This window comes from Melanotaenia boesemani, chromosome 22 (genome assembly GCF_017639745.1).
Source record: "Melanotaenia boesemani isolate fMelBoe1 chromosome 22, fMelBoe1.pri, whole genome shotgun sequence".
Taxonomy (NCBI): domain Eukaryota; kingdom Metazoa; phylum Chordata; class Actinopteri; order Atheriniformes; family Melanotaeniidae; genus Melanotaenia; species Melanotaenia boesemani.
Window position 1 is genome coordinate 3,665,797 of NC_055703.1, and position 22,420 is coordinate 3,688,216.

Genomic DNA, 22,420 nt, shown 5'->3' on the forward strand with positions numbered 1-22,420 from the left:
CATGACATTATTATTATTATTAGGCCCGAGCACTGAAGGCGATGCGAAGGCCAATTGTAGTTGCTCCGTTTTTTCCTTATTCTTATTTTTCCCCTCAAAAGTAAATTGCTTTTTAGGGGGCCTGAACATGCTTGAAGACTCACCAAATTTTGCGTGCCCCCCCAAACGAATGCGTAACTTTACGTATTTTGGGGTGCTCGGGACTATTCGGGCAAAATTGAACGAGAGCGCCACCTATTTATGATGCCCCGCCACTGCATGTCATCAATCTTTATGGAATTTGCTACACATATTCTAAATGCTCGGGCAAACAAAAAATCCTCCTCCTGGAGATTTCATCCTACTGCTACCAAAATTGCTCAAGATGTTCAGAAGGCATGTGTCTTTAAAATTTATCAAAAACTTTCTCAAATGAGTAAGGGCATAGAGTGGGCGGGGCCTCAAAGTTTGACGTCTCACCATGAAAAACGAAAGTGATATAACTTCCACATAAAACAACATATCTGAACCAAAATAGACATGGATGATGCCAGTTGCAACCTGAACACATGTACATGTGAATATCTGGATTATCTAGACCTAAGCCCCGCCTACTTTCAACAGGAAGTGCTTTCTGTAAGACACCGGGGTCCTTCTCCTCAGGAATGAAACACACTTGAAAGTGCTTCACAACAGGTCAAACCCTAGGTCTGCCCACAACATTGACCGATATATCTGAAATCCAGCATATTGATAGAACATGGCAGGACATACAAAAAAGCCTCTTGGACCTATAGGATAACTTATACAGGAAGTCGGCCATTTTGGGTCATTTTACTCATGTCACTTAAAATCTATCTCCTCCTAGACATTTTGTCGTGCAGGCCTCAAAATCGGTCTCAACACTCCACAGGCATGTGTGATCAAAAGTTATCAAAAACTTTCTCAAAGGAGTTGGTGGTCAGTGGCGGCGCCTCATCAAGTTTTGATGTTTGGCCATCAAGCATGGAATCCATTATTTCTGACATACAGCTATGAATGTGCACTAAACTGAACATGTTTCACTTCAGTTCCATGCTGATCACATCTACATGTCTAGATGTTGTCATCTGGGCATTGCTCAATGATGCAGGTCGGGGCCGTGGCTATGGCACAATTGGATTAGACTCCATCACATCAAAAAATAAATATAAATCCCTGATTTTTCATCGAATCCCATCAAACCTACAGTGATTAATCAGGGTCTGATCCTGAACAGATACATATAACACACAGCTATGTTCTGACTGCCGTTCGCAGGGTGGTGCCTGGGGGCCTCTGGTGAGGAGAGCCCGATCCGAACACGTTTTGCCCAAAAGTGTTCCGGGGCCCTGTTTGACGTTTGATCCTGGTTCAGGGCCCCCTTCTGAGGCTGCCTTGCAAAGGGCAGCCCCCTCAGAAACTCGGGGGCATGCTGGAGAAAAGATCATTTTGCATGGGAGTAAATGGCAAGTGGACACTTTCTCTAAGAGCAGGAGGGAGGTTGCCAGTTGATGGGGTGGTGCAATAGGCCGGAGTGGCGCCAGAGGTGTGAGGGCCTTCATCTCTGCTTGCAGCTTTAATTATCATTATTATTATTATTATTATTACTCATTTCTTTTTGGTCAGTGGTCATTTCGGGTAATATCGTCCCCTAGGGAGGAGTTAAAGTAATTGTGCGACGTTGTCCAGCTAATTTGATTTGTAACCCCCCCCCCATCAAACTAAAACCCTTGGACTATCATGGTGTGAATGAATCGTAACTGCACATCTGGTGGCAATGTGGGGTTCAGTGTCTTACCCACGGATACTTCAACATATAGTGAGAAAGACAGAAACCAATCCGTTGACTCTTCAGTTGGTAAGCGACTGCTCTTCCTCCTGAGCTAACCTGTGAACCCTGGGGGGCAGGTAACAGACAACAACAGGCCAAATGAAATGCAGCTCAGACACAACGTAAGGGAGGAGTTTGGTGAGGCTGTGGAATGTGACTTTCAGTCAGCCTAAAGAGATTCTGGCAGCAGACACCTCAGACAGGAAGGGGGGTGCTTGGCCAACATGGTTTCCTGTTGGCCTTGAAAGGAGATGCATACCAGTAGTGGAGGATCTGGTCAAGCTGACTGATACAACTTCTGAAGTTGGAAGCAGAGGCTGGTGTCTGGGCTGGCAGGGCCTTGGGGGTGGATGAGGCTTGCCCTGAGCCCGTAAAGGCCCTTGATGTTGTTGTGTTGTTGGACAAGTCTATGAAATGTTTCACAGAGATCAGGGACAGTTCCTCTGGACTGGCAGACCAGGCTGGGGTGTGACAGAATTCACCCAACAAGTCTTTACTTGTTTTGTGGACTTTGGTTGTGTCCCACTACTCCAGCATTCTAATCCCAAAACAAACCACGGTACAACAAAAAATATGGAGATATGATTTGTTGTCTGTTTTGTCTGACGGCACCAGGGTAAGCAGTATTTTACACATTTGTCGTCCCTGTACAGTCAGTGACAGTTTGGTTCCTGTTGTAAGTCAGATTAGTTGGTGTTGGACAACACCATGGAAGAAGTTTGTCACGGATTCTGTTCTGTCCTCAGCAGAAAAAGGGTGGTATCCCAGTGGACTGCACAAGAAGGTTGCTCCTGCAACCTAGTCCAGGATAAGAGTCCGAAAATGAATGAATGGAAGGACTATCCTGGTTACTGCTGCACCCTGTACTGAACCATTTCCTACCTTTGGATTCATTGATTCATTGAGTCAATTTGCACTGTGTTGTCTGAGCAATAATCAATTATAGACTTTAGATAGACCTCCATATCTGCAGGGTGTTTCAGTCAGGAGGGAGACAGAACTGAAACTGGAAAATGAATCCCACCCTCTGGATAAATTATTAATTGGTATGAGCTGCCATGACTCTTACTCTAAGTACAAAGTGATGAATGGTTAATGTTGACTCACCAGCTATTACCTCTCAAGAACTTTAATCAGTTATCACAACATCCTTCATTCTGACTGGCTGGCTTTATTATATATACTTTTTAAGAAAAGCACTGCAACAAATCCTCACACTTTGGAAATAAATGTTTTGAACAGGCATACAAGTTTGTAAATCAGTTCATACTTCGGATTGGACTTTAAATTATTTGGTTTTCTATCTAGGCCTTTAGATGACAATGAAAGAGGAGGATAAAAAGTGAGGACACGTGAGAAGAAAGATGGCTGTAGTGCTGAGACAACTTCTAACGCACATGTCCTGCAGACTAAAGAGGAGAGGGAGCATCCAGCTTGTTATCAGTGGACAGGTGAAAAGCTGCATCTCTGATGGGATGGGGCTGCATTAGTGCCTATGGCGTGGGCAGCTTCCACATCTGTGAAGCTCCATCAATGCTGAAAAGTACATGGAGGTTTTAGAAATTTCTGGTAGTAATCAATCTGTGTCCCTAAATGAATCCTAACGTGTTGCCTTCAGACAACTGCTGCTGATATCAATTCACACTGTGTTAGTTTAGGTGCTGTTCAACTCTCTTCTCCATGAGATTAAAACAAAGCTGCTGGCCCTAGCATAATTTTCTTACCCTAAGTTTTTTTTTATCTCTCCTTTCTCTGGTATCCAGGCTTCACTTTCTTCAGGAAATACAGGACTTTCTCTTCTGGCTGTGCTCTGTGTGTAATTGGGTTAAACAGACCAGTGCAGGTGTGGACTAAACCATTTTAGAGGGGTGACGGGGCCCTTAAAGAACATCCATTATTAGTTAGTCCAAAATTCATTCTTTCTACACCTTTATTCAGGCAAACTGACTTTGATTATCATATTAAATAATTAGAAATTTTAAAATTAAACACGAAAACACTTTTTGTTCCAGGATTTTTAAGGGCCCCCAGCCTGTAGTTGGCCCTGTGTAAAAGGTACTGTTTATCCCTGACGCCACTGCTGCTGACTGTGACTTTATATCTTACACAGATATGTAGCCTATATAAAATAGTTTGCCTCGTGCGTGGTGCGCCCTGCTTACCCACATCGCCCACAGCAAAAATCTACCCTGCCCCCAGAGTTACACACTACCATTCCTGAGAAACTGGTGACTATATAAAATGATGGTGCTCGTGGGCTGAACTTTTAAGGGTTAAAACTAGGACATTAAAAAATTAAAATATGAACACATATTTCTGAGCTGCTGGTGCTGTTTCTGAAGCCATGTTTACTGATGAAGCACCACTTTGTTGGTCTTTCAGACGATGTTTGACTGTATCTCAGGAAGAGGTTTTCTTTTTGTCAGAGGAACAAAGATGCTAGCAGCTCTGCTGTTAGCTGCTAACACTCTTCTGACAAGAGGAAAGAAAATTAGACACACACAACCTTTAAAATGATGTGGGATCTAGAAACAAATATCACAGATTTTACTGTGTTTAAAGACAGCCTTAATGGTTTGACTGGGAAAGTTCTAACATGGTGGCATCATTACATATAAGAGACAAAACAGTAAATAAAACAAATCCTGGGGTTGATTAGTTGAGTTATTATCCCAGACAGTTACAGAAATGTGTCTGCTTGGTCTGCTATCGCAGAGAAGCTGATCCTGTGAACCAGTCTGACACTCTTATGTTTGTTGAACTTATCTCAGCTGTAAATTCTCACAAAGATTTACACCATCACACTGCTGGTGTAACAACACAGAAAACCAGTAACACCAAGTCCTGGGAAAATGCTGCTGCAGCCCATAATCACACAGCTATAATCCAGCCTCAGCCAGGAAACGCTTGGTGGGAAAATTTCCAATGTTCAGAAAATCTTGTGACTTTCATGCACGATTAGACAAAGACCATTTACTGCTTTCTGCATGTGGAGGGATGGACCAGCAGGTTTGTTTTGCCATGACGTTTATGGTTTTTATTTTTTCTTAAGCATCCTTCACAATGTGCAGAAATATTGGTAAGGTTATCCATAACAACCTGTGTGATGTTTTAGAATACGAACACAAACATGTGCTGTTCATAGACTTCAGTTCAGCATTCTTCACCATAATACCACAACAACTCATCTGCAACCTAAACAAACTGGGCCTCAGCACCTTCCTCTGCAACTGGCTGCTGGACTTCCTCAATCAGAGATCACAAGCAGTACGTGTCGGCAACAACACCTCAAGACTCAAGATGCATCACACGGAGCACAGGGCCTCCCCAAGGCGCCTCTACTTCTTGTGCAAACTCAAAAGGGCATAAGCCCCACCACCCATCACAACCACATTTTATAGAGGAACCTTTCCAGCTGCATTATTGTGTGGGGCGGGAGCTGCACTGACTACAACAGGAGAGCCCTGCAGCACATAGTGAACCCAGCTGGAAGGATCATTGGTGCACCACTCCCCTCCCTGAAGGACATATACACCACCCGCCTCACCTGTAAAGCAATCACAATCATGAGTGATGCAAGCCACCCTGCACACAACCTGTTCAGCCTCCGGCCCTCTGGTAGGAGCGGTTAGGGTGCTGAACTCTCTCCCCTCTCCACCCTCAGCCCCTTCCACCAGCTTGGAAGTTTGCTTTCTTGCTGTTCGTATACTTTCAGATGCATTCATTTTTATATCAGTTTGCAATAATCTAATTTTCTCTCTTTTTACGGTATTTGTTGTGCCTGTGCAATTTTTATTTTTATTTTTAATGGTTACTTCAGTGTTGAAATGTCCTGTCCTGTCTTCACCGCGGGACAGTGGGAAACGTAATCTTGATTCCTTTGTATGTCTTGTACATGTAAAGAAGTTGACAATAAAGCTTACTTTGACTTTGAGCATATAAAACGTTTGTTCGCTAAAAATGTAAGCTTAGAATAAAAAGTGTTGGGTATTTTGGCATGTATTCCTACAATTTCTTTTTTTGTTTTATGGCAGCTGCTAAGGGTTCAATGAAAATAGCAAAAAGTGAGGGAGAAAGTGGGCAGCCCTGGGCATGCTGGGTATTTTTGACACCCCTGTTCTAAAACAAAAGGACCAAACCTCTCACTCCACCACCTCCAGAAATCCCAACAGCAGTTTCAGGACAACAAACTGTGTGCTTTGTTCTAATAACATAATTCACATTGCATCCATCAAACATAACGTTTGGAGAGCAGGAAAAGTCCTCAGGATGCAGTCCTGGATCATCCCGAGGTCTGATTAAAGACTGTCTTCAGGTCCTGTACCAGCCACCGGTCCAGACAAACACTGCAGCTCTGTTTGAAACAAGTCCTGTTCCTCCAGGATGAGCAGTGTCCAGTGGCTGAGCAGCCACGTAGGGTGTCTGTATTACCGATAACCATGAGCTACTCTATTCTATTCTATTCTATTCTATTCTACAGTCATTTAACAGACGCTTTATCCAAAGCGACTTACATTTGAGTACGAACAACACAAGCAAGAATTCAAACAAGATGGGACGTCATCATTAAGTGGCAGTCAGACCCAGGTGCTGTCATGTAGTGCTAGAAGCAGTGTTTTTTTTTTTTTTTTTTGTAAGTCCTTTGTTTAAATACAAGATCACGATTTCATCACACAATCTCATCTTCACACACAGCTTCTTCAGCTGAGTCTTTAGGTTGCTCTTAAAAGTGGATAAGGACTCTGCGGATCGGACGGAGTTTGGTAGATGGTTCCACCACCGGGGAACAACAGAGGAGAAGAGTCTAGCTACTGATGTGGCGCCACCTTGTGGTGGGAGCACTAGGCGTCTTTCACTGGCAGAGCGTAACTGTGGAAAAGGAGTGTAGCTCTGGATTAAGGAGTGGAGGTAGACCGGAGCCGTTTGGGTTGTTGTTTTGTAAGCCAGAAGCAGAGGTTTGAATTTGATTCGCTGCAACTGGAAGCCAGTGGAGATCGATTAGCAGTGGAGTGACATGAGCTCTTTTGGGCTGGTTGAAGACCAGACGTGCTGCTGCGTTCTGGATCATCTGCAGAGGTTTAACTGAGCATGCAGGCAGGCCAGCCAGTAAGGAGTTGCAGTAGTCAATGCGTGAAATGACCAGAGCCTGGACCAGGAGCTGGGTCGTGTGTTCAGTCAGGTAGGGTCTGATCCTCCTGATGTTGTAGAGAGCAAATCGACAAGACCAAGCAACCGAAGCAACATGGTCCTTTAAGGTCAGCTGGTTGTCTACCATGACACCAAGATTCCTGGTAGAAGAAGTAGGCACAAGCGTAATAGAGTCAAGCTGCACGCTTATCTGTGGTGGTAAGGAAGGATTGGCTGGACAGACAATAAGCTCGGTCTTGGACAGATTTAGCTGAAGATGGCGATCCTTCATCCATGCAGAGATATCAGAGACGGTTGTGTCATCGGCATCTCTGACTGTAATTATTCTGGATTGTCCAGAAATATTCTGATCATCATCATCATCATCATCAGATGCACACAGATTGTAGCCATATTTCCAGACTACAACAGCTGCAGCTGGAAAAACACACAGTATTTACAAGGATACTAAGTATACAGACCAATGAGACAATGACACAACAAACATGTAGGAAAAAACTGGGCGTCCCATGATGCACTGGGCTCCTCTCTGCTCTGTTTACCTTGCATGTAAAAATATCTGACATTCTTGTCACACATTTGTGTTTCTCTTCTTCCTACTCAGCAGGTATCTGTGGCTTTGGGTTAGGGCTGGAACCTACTTGGTGTCAACCCAACCATCCATGTCATCGTAGGCGGCTTGAGAGATGACAGCAATGAACTGAATCAACAACAACAACAACAACAATAATAATAATAATAATAATAATAATAATATTAAGGGTGTTTGCTTGTCAGGGATAGAGTTGGTTTTTATTTATTTATTGTTTCAGATGATAATCATCATCAGATTAGGGACAGACTTTAGTTATAAAAACACAGCAGTGAGGTTTACCAGATTTGGGATAAGAACTGCTCCTGTTGACTGAAAGCTAAATACCATCCGTCATTTGTTACCTAGCAACTGTGTGCTGGAGCTCTCCTCCACCGTCAACCCATACAACTAAAATATGTTCCTGTTTGCTCAGTGATCAGCTCACTTTAGACGAACCTGCTGATCTGGGCCAGAATAAACACCATGCAATCTCTTGGAGCCCAAATCAGTGGAGATGATGAAGGTTTTTATTCATGTTTCAGATCCCTCTGCTGATTTATTACTGCCTCATTTTCTGGAAGTAAAACATAACCCCTAACATAAAATAACATCCTCTGAGATATGAGACCGCTGATTCTGCTCTGGTGGAGGGAAACGGGATATTTCTGAGGGTGGAACTTTAAGCTAAACAAAAGCCATTGTGACCAACGGGGAAAACAAAACTGACGTTGTGGGAGTAACTAAATTAATGGTTTGAATTCCTGAAGGTCAAACTCATAACAATGGAAGCAACAGATGGAGCTCAGAAGCAGGTGGGTGAAGGGACTCCATCATAACAATCATCTAAACACAGACATTTATTTAGGACATGTTTCAAGGACAAGTCCAGTTTATTTCCCATGAATAATATTTTCCATCCATATTACAGGCAGTCAGAGAGAAACCCTGACAATGGCCACTGTTACATGCTGTTTTTTTTAATTCAGAATTAATTAATCAGAGTTAAATAATTAGGAAATAATGGATTTTCCTTCTTGTTAAATGGAAATAGTAATTCCAAATTGAGGTTAACATGGAAAACAAATTTAATCGCCTTTATTCGATTCTGCTTAAGACCTGGGAGTTGGGAAGGATTCTGACTGGATGGAGGTGGATGTGACGTATTTACGTCTACTGGAAGAAAACAAACTCCAGCTCCTACGTCTTCTCGTTTCGTCTACAGCGTGGAAGACCACACTATAAGAACCATTTTCACTCTGACTGTGATTCTAGTATTGAAGCAGCGGCTCGACACCAGCATCCTGCTTCACTTTGGTCTTCTGAGGAGGAGACGGGAGGTAAAGCACTGTGTCGTCATAGCGACAGGACAAGGGAGTGGGCATGCTCAAAACAACTGAAATTAATTTAAGGTGGAATGAACGTTTACATGATGGAGGAGTTGTTCAAATCATATTTAAAATCAGAATAAACCAGCCACCTACTTCGGATATAAGTTTAATTCGGAATGGTCATTTCAATTGGGAATTAGGTGTTTACAAGGTCATTGTAAAGCAGATTTAAGTTTTATTCAGAATTAAAGGGTAGTTAAAGCTCTCCTGTAAACTTGGCCAGTATGTCGGCCACATCAGCAGCTCTGACTCCTGCCTGCTAACGTGAAGTTAGGTCGTCTCGACTGAGGTTGCTTCTTCCATAAACAGTATTTAACCGAGATGTTTTCTTTTCTTACAGTCCAACAAGTCAAACTATTAAGACTATCAGGAGATAACCTGCTGACATCTGTGGTTAGTTCTGTTTTCCTGTGCCATCAACCTGTGGTTCAACTTATTTTCCATGAAAACCTCCTTAGTGGAACTACCAAGAAGTCATTATTTCCATGTTTCCAGTAAAGAAGTTTCTGGTTGATGCCGCACCTCCACTTTAATAAACATCATGATGCCAAACTCAAAGCAAAGATCATTTTCACAGATCATCGTTTAACCTGATTATTTAAACAGAGTATTTTTGGATCAGTTTTTTCCTTTCCAGGGGTCTCATTTATAAACATGGCGTAAGAACAAAACGGGGCCTGAAAGTGGAGTACGCCACTCCCCACGCAAAAGTTGTAATCCATAAAAACGAAGGTGACGGGAAAATGTGCACATCTGTACGTAAACTCTGACCCATGCGTACGGACATTTTGGAGACGATGCAGGTGGTGAACTGCAGCCAGACTGCGTCAGACTCTTCTCACTTTTAATTTTCCTTTCACACCAAACATCAGTTATAGATTCATGTTATAAAAATTAAAACCAGCAATGTTATCTGTACTGCGGCTTGTAGTGAGCCATAACTGTTCCATAAACATCTTTCAATATAAAACATATATAAAACAACTCAGTTCCAATGGTTTTTGATGGGTATACATTTTTAAATGTGTTTTTTTGGGATTTTATGCCCTTGCTGATATTTTAATGGATATTTATAGACTCTTTGTTTTTGTGCAGTCTGCAATCAAGTATTATCTTGAGGTCTGCCCATTTTTAATAGCTCCTCCAAGGCAGAGGTCCTGTATTTAGGGGTGTAGGTTTGTTTGTCTGTTAGCAACATAACTCAAAAAGTTATGGACAGATTTTGACTAAACTTTCAGAAAATGTCAGAAATATAATAAAGGCACAAGTTACTTGATTTTGGGGGTGATCCGGATCATCATCTGGATCCAGGAAGTTTTTAAAGGATTCTTTACTATGTGGAGATAGGGATCATTTTGCCTGGCAGCTTCTAACTAAAAAAAATACCCGCAATCATTGGAAAAAAAAAAGACAATGGCTTGGCGGAGGTCTGCGCTCTCGGAGTGTTTCTGGTTTATTTCTGCTACAGTTCTATCCGTCACACTGTCAGACTGCACCACATCAACACTTTGCACATTTGCAGCGTTTTCTTTTATTTGTGACTCCGCTGCTGTGGCCTCCAAACAACATTTCTTTACTCGCCTCCACCTCGCCCACGAGCACTTCAATTTCTGTGTCGGAAGTTTTTTTTTCTCGTTTGTTCCCATGATTTCCTCTTTGATCAGCAGCATCTTCATATGCAACGATATTCATGTCCTGCTTTGCATGGACCATATATAGCTGGTCTGGCGTGTTCAGGGCGGGATATGAGGCCGATTCTGATGAGCACATTTTAAAATAGTCTTTGATTTTAAGGGGAAATTGTTTGGAGGTGAATGGTTTTATAAGTCTGTATTTTTTTTTTTTTTTTGGCATGTTCAGCTTTTGGACATACGTAGACTTTTAGTATAGATCCTATGCAATGTTTTATAAATGAGACCCCTGATGATTCTGAAAGCAGGATGGTCTTTTCTGCAGTTAGCTGAGTGTAATGAGAGTACAATCAATGAGATATCTGGTTTTCTACTTGGAACATGTGCTGGGACTCCAACAGCAACACGTGACCATGTGTAGTTAATTAGTTAATGGAATTAATGATTGAAATATTGATCTCAAAGTGCCAGAGCTGCAAAATGAATATTATGATGGGTTGAAATAATTAAAACTGCTATGTCCTACAGTCAGGACCATGTTTTCATCAGAGCTCAACAGTCAGCTTCCTCCCTGTCCGAAGGCAAAACAAGTTACTTCCTGTTTATACTCTATCTGGATTCCCTCCATCCATAAGCTCCACCCAGATAAACTCAACCTACACCGGACAGATCACCTCCAACCACCGGCTAGCAGAGGATTTATTCACCCGGGTCACCCAAGCATTATCTAAACACAGACTGTTTCTGTCACAGGGGTTTAAAGGTGCGTTAAATTACGCAAGCTGCTGCCATGACGACGGAGGATGTTCCAACACCTGAGCGCCATGTGGTGATCAATCTGAAGAGGAAAATTACTCCAAGTCCAAAAAACCACACTGATGCTCCATCTCTGCAGCCTCCATGTGAAGAAGTTGACCTTCAGGACTAAAACTGTGTATAAGGCAGTGATGTAAATATGCATTATTTTCACCAGATTTCTGTTTGTGGGTTAAAAGTCTTAAACATCATGAAACTAAAAACACATGGAGAAACCTGATTACAAAACTCATGGATGGATGGAGACACTTAATACTCATTTACATAAAGGAACTCAGTTTGCAGCAAACCTGTAGAATTTGACCAACGATAAAAACTGAGACTCTTTTCAGTGAAGCAGAGAGAATAGGTTAGTTTCTGGTAGATTCCAGAAAATCTGAGTTTTTACTTAACAAATTATTTTCTGGAAAAATAATCCAGATTGAATTTATTTAATATAAGGAGGTCACGATTACTGGATTTCCCAATTAATGACACCATTAAATCCATATCAATATCCTGACTTTCTTTGTTTCTTGTATTATTTATATTTTTTTTACCTTGTTCTGTCTAGCACGGTGGCAGCAGAATGATGGTCTGGTTGCTGTGTTGCGCTGAACAAATTTGCTTTGCCAAGGGGAGCTTTATGGGTATAAAGCTCCTCTTGATAATCAGTTTTTTTTTCTTTTCTTTTAAAATATTATTTATTATTTTTTTTTATCTTGTGTTTTTATTTATTTTGAAATATGGTATTTATGTAATCTTGCTGGACCTGACCAGAGGGGAGAGAAAAAAAGGAGAAAAGTGAACAGAAGTAAAAAGGAAAGTAGAAAAAAAGTAAGAGGAGACAAAGATACAACAGACAGGAGCAACGACCCTTCAATTGTTTGCAGGAGAGATGTTGGTGGGTTCTGGAGGAAAAGTAATACATCATCAGCATAAAGACTTATCTTATATTCTATACTTTTTGTGTGGATTCCTTTATTCTCTTTATTTTGTCTTATGGCAGCTGCTAAGGGTTCAATAAAAATAGCAAAGAGTGATGGAGAAAGCAGGCCGCCCTGCCTGCTGCCTCTCTGGAAAGAGAAGTTTGGAGGAGTTTGATCATTGGTCTTCACACATGCATTTGGGTTGTTAAATAATATTATCCAGTCTATGAACGATGACCCAAACCCAAAATTGTTTAATGTTGCAAAAACATATTTCCAGTTTTCTCGGTCAAATGCTTTTTCTGCATGTAAAGAAATGACTGTGGATTCCAGATTATGTCGAGTAGAATAATCTATTATGTTAATTAATCTGCGCATATTAGTAGAGGAATGTCTATCTTTAATAAATCCTGTTTGGTTAGGATGTGTTATTTCCATGTGGGGTCATGTGTGAACTATGCGATCAGATCAGGAAGGACAACAAAGGTAAACAACATGCGTGTGTTAGCGCTTGTGTTGCTTTGTTTTCCTTCCATGTTTTCATGGGAAAGAGGAAGAGTTATTCCCTCCAAACTAACGCATTAAAAAATCCTGGTGGGATTTCTTAGCTGCTAGAAAACATGAGGCAGGTGTGATGGTGGAGGACGTCTCAGCAGCCTGTAAAGCAGGACATAAAACAGGAATCCATCCACCATGTTTCATGCAGGATAAGCAGCCTGTCTTTTACTGGTCAGTGTTTGATGGTCTGTAGAAGAAACCATATTTAATTCCAGATATGTGGTCTAGTTTCTTTATTGCCACTGTTCCAGTATTATTTATGTGTCAAACAGCAGCTGGAAGTCAAAGCTAGCTGGATGTTTTCCTGCTTTCTAAAGAAATGTTCAAAAGCATTTTTATAATGTAGCTTCCAGAAAGAAGCCTCCCAAGTCCAGGTAGAGGTTGGTTTTCTCTGAGAGAAATCCAGAGTTAAAACGTAGATTTATTTATTCTGCACACAACAGAGGAGATTTAGATGAAATATACTTTGGTTTATTTTATGTTGGCATCAACAGACAGAAATAAATCAAACTTAAAGACATAGAAGGAGTGTTCATTGTGGATGTGAGCATGTGTTAGCGAGCCCAATGACAGACTAATCCTACAGCTTGAAGATACATCAGGTGAGAATCTGCAGGTCACTTGATAACTGGATAACAGGATGACTTTCCTTCCTTTTTCTTTGCCACTGGTAGGAAGTCACAAATTGCATTTACTTCCAAGAGTAGTTTTACTGCAGCTTACTTTTTACTTTTACTTGAGTAAATTTGTGATGAAGAAACACTGCTCTTACTCCGCTACACTGGACAACACTAGACTCATTACTTTTTTCTTTTTATTATCAATTATTAAGTTAGATATGACTTATTTTCTCCAGAGAGAGGCCACCAGTTTCACCAGTCAGATGTAGCCATACAGTCACATGTGCACACGAGCCACGGCAGCATAGCGGCACAACATTTTCATACCTCTAGGACAGGGAATGAAAAACACATGAAAACTATCTCTGGTGTTAAAATTGAGGAGGACAAACACCCCTGGGCTCATAGAAAACATGTTTCACAAAACAGCAGCGATATGATGCAGCTTTTTCTGTTTCTGCCTAAACAAACAATGTTTCAGCCACAAAATCTCCACATCTAACCTGAGGAAACTTAAATTCCTTATTTGCTGTGGTTAGGTGGATGCTAGTCTTGTTAGGTTACAGAATCCCAGTCTGAAAAAAGTCTGTCATATTGGAAACATTAATGTTAAATGCTGCATAAGCTCATCAAACCACTCTATGTTGTCTATGGAGGAAGGGATCAGCGTTAGCTATCAACTATCACTCTTTATGAATGATCAAGATGTTTTTTTTTTGGTTTGTTTGTTTGTTTTAAGATTTTGAGATGCAGCAAAGGGCTCCAGGTCGGGATTGGAAACCTGAGCCAGCTGTGCAGAGGACCTATAACCTGTGTACATGAGGTGGCCGCTCTACAGAGCGAGCTAAACACCCCCCCTCAAGATAGTTTATTTAAAGTAGCATTGTTAGCTAATATGATAAACACATTAACTTAAGGCTAAAAATGTAAGTATTTACAGAAATGAGACGATGACGATAGTTAGTCAGTGAGAGTTCAGATGTAGCCTTATAGAGTGATATTTTTCTGTCAACAAAATGAGGAAAACAGAGCTAATAAAATTAAAGTCTTCCTCTTCTGCTAAACCTCCTTTGAAGAAAGAAAACTCAGATTGCCTCTTTCATTATTTATCTATCAATTATTTTATTATTTGAAAATGCCAGAATTTCCACATTATTTCATATTTTTGTCCATCTGTTTACATCATTTATAAAAATAAATAAATCAGATGTTACAATAATCTACTCTGTATTTTAGTTGTCTTTTTACCAAATACTTTTTACACTTCTAACTTTTAGAACGACTACGTTTTACTTCTCCTTGAGTAACGTTATTTAGAAGTAATGCTACTCTAACTTGAGAACAATTTTTGGCTACTTTACCCACGTCTGTTCTTTCCCACATCTACGTCTGGAGGAAACGTCACAGGTTTCCATTTTCTGTCTCCAAAAGTCATCAGTGACCACTGAAAGCAAACAGATCACACTGGATCTCTGCAGTGGCCGAGCTGCTGTCTGCACCTTCAAATAAAGGGAAAGACAAAGTGAAGACAGCATCTCCGCAGGACTCAGGACATATTGTGTGAAATCATGGTAAACCAGTCTGAAGAAAATGCTTCCAGGGAGCACAAAGATGGAATAAAATGGAGCAGTTCTGCTGCAAAGCGATCCTTCTGCATCCTTCCCGACGCGGCTCCTCTGCATGTGGTATGCCAGTTGCAGAACTGCACAGTTTGCTAAATGAAGCATGGAGGCAGTTTGAGAAGCACAAAGACTCCTTTGTTCAACTCGGGGAAGTCTGGAAGAATATTTGAGCGAGACCAATTTCTGGTGGCTGTGACATTCAGGAGACAAGTGAGGAAAATAAAGCCTGCTTCCCTCCATCCCAACGCCTGAAGGATCTTCAATCATACGATCTGAAAGATTCAGATCAAACATCCACACCAGCCATCTTAAGATAAAATAAACTGATGTGGACACAAACACGACGTGAGCACTTATCACCATGACAACTAATAAGAAGTAAATCTAAAATAAGAAGTTGTGTCCACTCAGGAAAACGCTACTCCTCATTCCTCTGAACTGGGGTGTTCACTGACAGCGTCAAAGAAAAACCAAGACAGCTTGTTGTTCCTCAGATCAGACATTATGGCCCCACGTGGTTAACTCGGGTGGCAGCGTGGGGCCCCTTGGAGGACCGCTTTAAATGGTTTTATGGACAAGTCAAACCAGAAATCCCTGCAGAACCACTCAGTCAGAGTGGCGCAGAAGAAGCTCAAGAACCCGGCAAATGGACTCATTTCAGGATTATGGATTTAGGACTGTGCATTCAGGATTCTGGCTTCATGCTTCAGGATTCAAGATTCAGAGATTAGTCAGAGCAGCCACACGTGACAGGACAGGTGTGTTAGTGGAAATATCTCAGAAGTTGACAGGCTTCCAGTCAAATGTAGAAATCTGCTTTTTATATCTCTGTATCGCCAAGAAAACTATACTTCTAAACTGGAAATTGAAAAATTCTTTTCCACTAGACCAACCTTCTCAAAGAATACATCACCCTGGAGAAAAACACATTCATTCACAATAATAAAACATCTGTTTTCAATGACATCAAGAACCCGTGTTTAACTTACTTACTTCAACCAGAAACCAACATATATGCCAACAAACCTACTTATATGAGATGTTCTGCACAGACAGACACACTCACATCAGTTTTTCATGTTTTCACTCCATCACATTCTGTAACTTTCTTTGTCAACCAACCTCTCAAAACACCCACATCGCCCACGGGTGCGACACCCATGCAGGTGCATTCCTCCTCCAGCTGCATGACTGGTGAGTGGATCCACCCTAACTCCAGCCAGTCACATCAGCTCTATCACCAGCATCACCAGCCCAATTTCCAGCAGGAAGTCTTTAGTGTCAGGGATTCAGGGAACCGCGTGATTTGACCCGTTCACCAACATGGTGAGAAACAGCAGCAGAAACACAGCTGAAATGCTTCAGACTAACCTCAGTTCACAGTTTAAACTGCACCGTGTAGACCTCTGTATGTATAACTGCAACACAGACACCACAATGACAGTTAAAATGAAGTCCAGAATAAAAACAAATGGTAGAATGTAAATATTAACAATCAACAAAGTGTGCAACCTATGAAATACTAAATGTACAATGTGCAGTGATGATAAGTTAAAACCACAGCCGCTAAAAAGTCAGGACACTTCTGTACTTAAATGTAAATTAAAAAAATAACACTATGATTTTCAGATCTCATCCAGCCATATTTTATTCCCAGTAGAAGATCAACAACACATCAGATGATAAAACTGAGACATTTTATCATGTGATGGAAAATATGAGCTGATAGTGAATCTGATGCAGCAACACGTCTGGAAAAAGTTGGAACAGGAGCAACAGAAGGCTGGAAAAGTAACTGGTACAAACCAGAAACACCTGGAGGAGCATTTGTCAACTAATCAGGTTAACTAGCAACAGGTCAGTAACATGACTGGGTATAAAAGGAGCATTTCAGGGAGGCAGAGTCTCTCAGATAGAAAGATGGACAGAGGTTCACCAATCTGAGACACACTGGCTCTAAAACTTTGAACAATTTAAAAAATGTTCCTCAACGTAAAATTGTGAAGACTTTGAAGATCCACCATCTACAGAGTATAATATCATCAAAAGATTCAGAGAATCAGGAGAAATCTCTGTGTGCATGGGACCAGGCTGGATGCTGGTGATCTTCTGCATTAAAAGCAGACATGATTCTCTACTGGAAACCACTGCATGGACTCAGGAAGACTTCCAGAAACCACTGTCTGTGAACACAGTTCACCCTGAAATCCACAAATGCAGGTTAAAGTTCCATCATGCAGAGAAGAAGCCAGATGTGAACAGGACCAGAACCAGCGCCGTCTTCTCTGGATGAAAGCTCATTTAAAATGGTCTGAGGCAAAGTGGAAACCTGGATGAAGATGTGAACTAGTTTGTGTAAAGCATGGACGGTGTGTCCTGCAGACTAAAGAGGAGAGGGAGCATCCAGCTTGTTATCAGTGGACAGGTGAAAAGCTGCATCTCTGATGGGATGAGGCTGCATTAGTGCCTATGACGTGGGCAGCTTCCACATCTGTGAAGCTCCATCAATGCTGAAAAGTACATGGAGGTTTAAGAGCAACATCTGCTCCCATCCAGACAACGTCTCTTTCAGGGAAGGCCTTGCAGATTTCAGTAAGACGATGCTGAACCACATCCTGCATCCATCACAGCAGCATGGCTTCACAGGAGAAGAGTCCGGCTGCTGAACTGGCCTGCCTGCAGTCCAGGCCTTTTACCAAAACACAACATCTGGAGCATCACGGAAGCAGAAATCCTGCAACCAAGGTCCAGGTCTGTAGAGCAACTAGAATCCTGCATCAGACCAGAATGGGACAAAATTCCTCTCCTAAAACTCCAGCAACTGGTCTCCTCACTTCAAGAGGGGATGCTACACCATGCCGAACATCACCCTGGAACTACTTTTTACACCATGCTGAACATCACCCTGGAACTACTTTTTACATCATGCTGAACATCACCCTGGAACTACTTTTTACACCATGGTGAACGTCACCCTGAAACTACTTTTTACACCATGCCGAACATCACCCTGGAACTACTTTTTACGCCGTGCCGAACATCACCCTGGAACTACTTTTTACGCCGTGCTGAACATCACCCTGGAACTACTTTTTACACCATGCTGAACATCACCCTGGAACTACTTTTTACACCGTGCCGAACATCACCCTGGAACTACTTTTTACACCGTGCCGAACATCACCCTGGAACTACTTTTTACACCGTGCCGAACATCACCCTGGAACTACTTTTTACACCATGCTTAACATCACCCTGGAACTACTTTTTACACCATGCGGAACATCACCCTGGAACTACTTTTTACACCGTGCCGAACATCACCCTGGAACTAGTTTTTACACCATGCCGAACATCACCCTGGAACTACTTTTTACACCATGCCGAACATCACCCTGGAACTACTTTTTACACCGTGCCGAACATCACCCTGGAACTACTTTTTACACCATGCTGAACATCACCCTGGAACTACTTTTTACACCGTGCCGAACATCACCCTGGAACTACTTTTTACACCGTGCCGAACATCACCCTGGAACTACTTTTTACACCGTGCCGAACATCACCCTGGAACTACTTTTTACACCATGCTGAACATCACCCTGGAACTACTTTTTACACCGTGCCGAACATCACCCTGGAACTACTTTTTACACCGTGCCGAACATCACCCTGGAACTACTTTTTACACCGTGCCGAACATCACCCTGGAACTACTTTTTACACCATGCTTAACATCACCCTGGAACTACTTTTTACACCGTGCCGAACATCACCCTGGAACTACTTTTTACACCATGCTTAACGTCACCCTGGAACTACTTTTTACACCATGCTGAACATCACCCTGGAACTACTTTTTACACCATGCTTAACATCACCCTGGACCTACTTTTTACACCATGCTGAACATCACCCTGGAACTACTTTTTACACCATGCTGAACATCACCCTGGAACTACTTTTTCCAGACGTGCTGCATCAGATTCACTGTCAGCTCATATTTTCCATCACATGGTAAAATGACTTAGTTTTACCATCTGATCTGTTGTTTATGTTCGACTGGGAATAAAATATGACTTGATGGGAAATGGAAATCATAGAATTCTGTTTTTATTGACATTTTACACAGAGTCTTGATGGTTTTGAAGTTAGGTTTGTACAGACTATCAATGAACACTGTGGGTAGTGATGAAATGTTGCTGCCTGCAGTGTTTTCAGATGGAACAGGTCTGCTCGGACGGCACAAGAGAAAAAAACAATGCGTATGCAATCCTAGTCGGTTCTACGGGTTTCTACAAGCTTGGGAATGTGTGGGTGAAAGGTCAGTTTGTAGTGAAAGATTAGAGGCTGGTTTCCTGGGGACGGTTTAATGCTAGTGGAAAAAGAAGTGGTTGAGAGTCAAACCTGGAGTTATTTCTGATGTTCCCCTGAGCTGAGCGGACCTGCAGGTTACAGGTGGCTGTAACACGTTACACCAGAGTTACTGTACGAGCTGTGTGAGCACAGCTGAGTCAGAAATAAGCATGTGGTGAAGCTGCGATGTTTGTTTTGTAAGCAGTCATACGTCAGCCAGGCTGGATTTAGTCAAAGGTCATAGAGTGTCTTACTTCATTCAGTTGTGGATCCTACTAATTTTACTGTCAGATGGTTATATAACCAAAGTTTAATACTTAAATTCTCCCAAAGAAAATTGCGTGTGTTCAGGATTAAAATGGTGTGAAATAAATACAGCAAAGAAGCAAATCAGAGAGAAAGCTCCTCCTCATCTTCATCAGTTTTAACAGGAGATTGAGGGTTTAAAATACTATAAATAGACATAAAGCTGTAGTTGTTCAGTTTATTAACCCTTAAAACCCCGAGCGCCATCACTTCTACCATCATCACCGTCTCAGGAGCAGTAGTGTGTAGCTCTGTGGGGTGAATGTGATGGATAGCTACCTTTAGATGATCTACTTAAGTTTTCCAAGCATTTCTATCCCGTCCAGGAGGTTTACAATCCAGCCACTAAATGTAGTTTTATTCAGAGACTCTATCTGGTAAATCCACAATGATCCATGATAACAGCATTATTTATCACATTTCACCATAAAAACATCACCATCACTACTATGTTGCTAAGAGACCTCTATTTAGACCTGGACATGATGATGAAGCCACTTCCTGTCAGACTTTCCACCAATCAGAGAGCTTAGATTGACGGTAACATCCAATCAGGAGCAGCCAAAGATCAACCAGTGAGCAGAAAGTTCTATGTGTGTGTGAAAAGAAGAAAAATAATGCTCCTCTATGGCTGGAATAAAGCCAAGAAGACGTTTCTGATGCACGGTGGCGCCACAAAGCAGCTGAGCTGGAGTTGGTTTAGTGAGGATAGCAGGTAAATAGTAGAGGAAATAACTGGAAAAAGCAAAGAAACAGCTGGAGGAAAAAGTGTAAATATGTAAATAGTTTCTGTTGTGGAAGAAATGATGTGCAGATGAGAAAAGGCTTGGTCACTGTTGATCTGTGTGTTATTTCTACAAAGTTCTGTTAGTAATAAATTCTGCTTTCTTCTTCTGGTCGGCCTTTAAACTGCTATATCTATTCATACAATCATTTTACATCATTTTACCTCCCAATCTGACAGCTGAGGCTGGAAACATCATGTCTGATGATGACTGGGATTAAAAGCTTCAGCTGCTACAGACTTTAAGTTGGAGTTTTAAGGGTTAACCAGCTCAGCAGCATGATGGGTTTAAATCCTCAACAGACAGCAGAGACGTTCCTGCTCAAAATGCTGCAAAATGAAACACACCCAACACTAGCTTCCAGTAGCTTTTAAATTCTCACCTTTCAACTTTTCACATACCAACAACACTTGACACACTCCTGGTATGTTCAGATTGTTCTCTGGTAGAATTCTAGATAAAGTTTTGGGACTTGAATAATGTTAGACAGAACAAAGTCTGCTCACAGCAAAACTAGTCTCTCTTACCAAGTCTTACAATCATATTTAGCCGAAAAGTCTTTGGAGCGATGTACCAGGCACGAGCAGAAGATTAATAATCTGTCTTTTATTTCCTACTTAGCTACTAAATCCTAAAATATTGGTTATTTTACACACAGATCCGGTTAAATTATATCACTGAGCTCAGACATGTTTTAAGACTGTCTCTCTACACACTAAAAAGTATTATAATTCATCAAGCATCAATATTTTTCTGTTTTCTGTTTTAAATCAGTTTAACAACTTCAGATCTGCTTAAAACTACCAATGAAATCAATAATCGTTTAGGATTTTAACATTGTCAGTTTAATGGTTTACATTATTGCAATATTTATATCGATTAGAAAAAAAAGAAAAACTGAATAATTTTCCAACTAAACAAAATTATTCTTCTGAATCTGTTTAGTTGCTCTTGTTTTCAGATCGTTTTCCTCCCAAAATGAGAGCTAGTCCTAAGCAAGGCCCGTTCCTTGCGGATCGAAGCCTCCCCTTGGCTCGTGGTTTCCATCAGGGCGAAGGTACATCCTGCCAAGATGCAAGACGAACATTTTCTTTTGTCCCTGCAGCCATTGCCCCGTTGAACAAGTTGAACAAGTAGCTCTTTTTTCTGTTTTTTTACCTATATATCATAGTCTTTTTAGATATGTTTTGTAGCTTGTGTGTGTACACTGACTGTTTTAGCTGCTTGCTGCACAGCAAATTACCCTCGCGGGATAATAAATATTAGGGATGCACCGAAATGAAAATTTTTGGCTGAAACTGAAAACCAAAAATAAGGAAACCAAGGCCGAAAACCGAAACACCGAAAGAAATTATTATGCCAATTATTAGTACCACTGCATTCATGTGTACTAACCTCATTAAAATCAAGGCATTGCAGTTGTATAAATACTATCAATGTTTCAAAGAATAATTCAATTACAAAATTATGAAATATGTATTTAGCACATTCCAACAATGCACAATAATAAAATAAAACACAAATCAAAATTAAGAAAAAAACGTTTTCTCTGTAGGGGTACTACAACAAAGTGCATTCAGAACAAGAACCAAGACACTAGAACTAAAGAGGTGCAAAGTGGAAAACAAATATTTAAAGAAGACCTTTTACTTCTAGGTAAAGTGGTGGGTTTTTCTTGATGAAGAGGAGGTTCTCTGCTTTATCACAGTGAAGTCTGTTCATCTTCTCTTCGAGAACATGAGCTGCTGCACTGAACAGTCTCACGCTGTCAGTGCTTGTGCACCAAGCAGACAAGTACTTGTGTACTTCTACGAAAGAGAACAGCTGATCGTCTAAAGGAACGAATTCCATAATTTTTTGTGTAAACCCTTTTG

The 22,420-nt window shown here is 41.3% G+C and overlaps 1 protein-coding gene and 1 long non-coding RNA gene across 2 annotated transcripts in view; one reads left to right on the forward strand and one right to left on the reverse strand.

Annotated features, from left to right (window-relative positions):
* The window catches only part of cdk19 (cyclin-dependent kinase 19), a 70,295-nt gene that overhangs the window by 39,527 nt on the left and 8,348 nt on the right, over window positions 1-22,420 (reverse strand). The gene's annotated exons all lie outside the window — the stretch shown is intronic.
* LOC121633699 lies at window positions 49-10,200 on the forward strand. Its single transcript, XR_006009109.1, has 3 exons — window positions 49-173; window positions 604-606; window positions 10,190-10,200. It is a non-coding gene; the product is annotated as an uncharacterized LOC121633699 (long non-coding RNA).